Genomic DNA, 3,523 nt, shown 5'->3' with positions numbered 1-3,523 from the left:
TACTTAGTTAAAATGTAACTTATACATGTTAAATTAAATACATAAGTGAACAGTTCAGATATCTGGATGACAAGCAGAAAAATCAAAGATTAGGTGACTTCATTTTTGCATATGTGTAATGATTCTTTCATGATCATAAATGCTTTCCTGAAATTAGGAATTGATAGTTCAGCACGTGTATTCATATTAAGCATTTTAGAGTGTGTGGAACAATGACAAGTGACATGACTTGTGCCTATAGAGTCCTTGACTGGAACTAAACTAAAAATATTTTTTGAATCTACATTTCTTAGGTATCATGGTTTAACAGATTTTTTTCAGTAAAAATTTTGTTTTCATATAATTCACATAGGAAAGTACTCACCATTTTAAGTATACCTTTCAATTGTTTAATCTCAGAGGAGAATCTCAGAATTGTAATCTTCAGTTAATATTCCATGCTGAAGCATTTTAGCAATTCAAATTCTCCCTATACCTGTAACCATTCCACATCTCTGGTTCCTAGTTAATCTCTAATCAATTTCCTCTCTCTAAAGATAGGATTATGCTGGGGACATTTCAATTAGTTGTTATATAATATATTGGTTTTTGTGATTTATTTCAACACATTTAAATAATTGTTATGTGTTTTGGTGATTGATATCAATACTTGTAATTATGTCTTAAAGATTCATCCATGTTGTGGCATGTGTTAAGAATTCATTCTTCTTTATTCTGTGACAGGGCATGAACTATGCCACTGAGCTGAGGCAGCCATAGAAGTCTTTCTCATCCTATTGTTGTGGTAATTCCAGGTGTTTTAGACATGTCACTAAGGTAGCAGGCAGAATTTAATTGAATGGACTGGAAAAGAGAAAAGAGGACACACTCAAGGGAGTGAGTGGTCCTTTCAAGAGAAAGACAGCATGCCCTTCCTGCCCTCCAGTTTTTAGGACATACAGGGAATTTTCCAGAAGTGTCTGCCCAAGTCTACCTTTGACTTTTGAAAGACAGCAGGATGATATCAGACTTTTAAATTCTCACTGTGCAATTTAACTTCCCAGGCAATTCTAGGTCACTTTGGACCATGTTGACCTGTTCTAAATACACCCTGTACCTAAACAGATTTTCAGGTTACAGGTAAATATCCTTATCTCCCTATGTTTTGTAATCAGGTCTTTCTTGGGGTAAATAAAAGAACATGCCACTCCCCATAGAGTAATTGGTACAATTATTGGCATTTTGTGGCTTGCATTTCTCTGGCAGATAAGAGCTTCTTTGCTGAGGAATGTAACACACTGCATTGTTTTAAACCAGGCAGTTTTGTAATTATTTATTTTTTTAAAGAAAGCATGTGGGAGGCAGCCCAGTGCCTTATTCCATAGAATTATTACTTTAACTTCATGTTAACATTTGTTTATTTTTTTCTGTCAGAGCCAAATAACAATTCATGGAGTAAAATATATTACATTTGTTTGTTCATTCCTAAATTTTGCAAACTAGTTTTTTCACAGCCTTTGGCTACTATAATTAATTGTATTTATTAATATGTATGTAATAGTTTTATTTGGATATGTTCTCATTTTTATTTGGTATATAGGTTAAAGTAAAATTTTGTGGTCTTATGAAAACCTTAGGTTTAACCTTTGAGAGTATGTATGACTGTACTCTAGTGACTGAACCAATTTCTATTCTAACGAGCATTGCATGACTATTTTAATATCTCACATCACTGCCAACATTTTATCATTATTTTTATTATAACTATTTTATTGATGGTGTAGGGAGATACTTCTCTATGGTTCTGTTCTGAATTTCCTCCTAATGCTTGCAATTTTATTTTCAGGTGTCCCTTGGCCATTTGAATATTTTTCTTGGAGTCATTTCTATTCAGATCACTTGGACATTTTTTCTTTAGTGATATTCTTAATTTTAGTTGCTAACTTTATGTATTCTTGATGCAAATCCATTATCAAATGCATGGTTTGCAAATATTATTCATTTTTCTATTCATCTCATAGTGCCCTTTAATATTAGTTAGAAAGAGTGAAGGGCGGGGAAGGGATGTGGGAGTAGAAAGGAGAGCAGAATGAATCAAACATTAGTAACCTATGTGCATATATGACTCCATGACTAGTATGATTCCACAGTATGCACAAACAGAAGAATGAGAAGTTATACTTCATTTATGTATGATGTATCAAAGAATATTCTATTGTCATGTATAACTAATTTGAACAAATTTTAAAAATAAAAAGTAAATAAAAAGAGCATAGGCAGAAAAAAAGAATACAAGCAACAATAAATTTTGGCAAGGATATGGAAAAGCATATCCTAACATATTGCTATTGGGACTGCAAAGAGATGCAACCATTATGGGAATCAGTATGGCGTTTACTCAGAAAACTTAGAATGGAATCACCATTTAACCCAGCTATCCTACCTCTGGATCTATACCCAAAGGAACTAAAATCAGCATATTGCAGAGATGCCACAGCATCAATATTTTTAGCACCTCAATTCACAATAGCCAAAATATGGAACCCACCTAGATGTCCTTCAACAAGTGAATTGCTAAGGCAAATGTGATTTGCATGCACAATGGAATATTACTCAAACTAAATGAAGATGAAATTATGCCATTTACAGGTAAATGGATGAGCTGAAGAATATCATGCTAATTTGAATAAGCCAATACCAAACAAATAAAGGTGCAAAGTTTTCTTTCATATGTGAATGCTAATTCACAATGGGGGGGGCTTGGAAAAAATAGAGGTACTTTGGAATAGGCAGAGGGGAATAAAGGAGTGAGAGGGGGCATGGGGATAAGAAAGATAGCATAATGAATTCAATATTATTACCATGTGTACATATACGATTACAAAATCAGTATGATTCTACAAGAATGAGAAATTATATACCATATGTATGATGTGTCAAAATTTATTCTACTCTCATGTATAAATAATTAGAACAAATTAAAAATCATTTAAATAAAATCTGTGTGGTTTCTAGGTTCTATAATCTATTATACATCCATACTTACTTATTGTACATCCATACTGTATCTCCCTTAATTTCTGTAATTTCATAGTTCAAAAGATCTGACCAGAATATTTGTAGAGGAGGAAAACTTTATTTAAGTGCTCACACTTTCAGAAGTCCATAAAAGGCTGGCTCCAATTCTTGGGGCTTTAGGTGAGGCTAAACATCATGGTGGCAGAGTGTGGCAAAGGGAAGAAGCTCACATCATAATGAGAAAGCAGAGAGTCTCTACTTTACAGGAACATGCATACCTAAAACCATGCACCTCCTCCCACCTACTCCAGCCATACCATGCAACTTCAGTTACTACTAAGTTAATCCCTACCAGGGGATAAATTTATTGATTGGTTTATGACACTTATAACCCAATCATTTCTCTTCTGAAACTTTTAATATTGTCTCACATGTAAGCTTTTGGGGGCTAGCTTACACACAAACCATTATAGTACTTTATTCCTTTCTGTTGTATTTTCAATGGAATGGTTGCCTTAAATGCATG

This window comes from Urocitellus parryii, chromosome 10, assembly GCF_045843805.1.
Source record: "Urocitellus parryii isolate mUroPar1 chromosome 10, mUroPar1.hap1, whole genome shotgun sequence".
Classification (NCBI taxonomy): domain Eukaryota; kingdom Metazoa; phylum Chordata; class Mammalia; order Rodentia; family Sciuridae; genus Urocitellus; species Urocitellus parryii.
Note: the sequence above shows the minus strand (reverse complement) of the source record.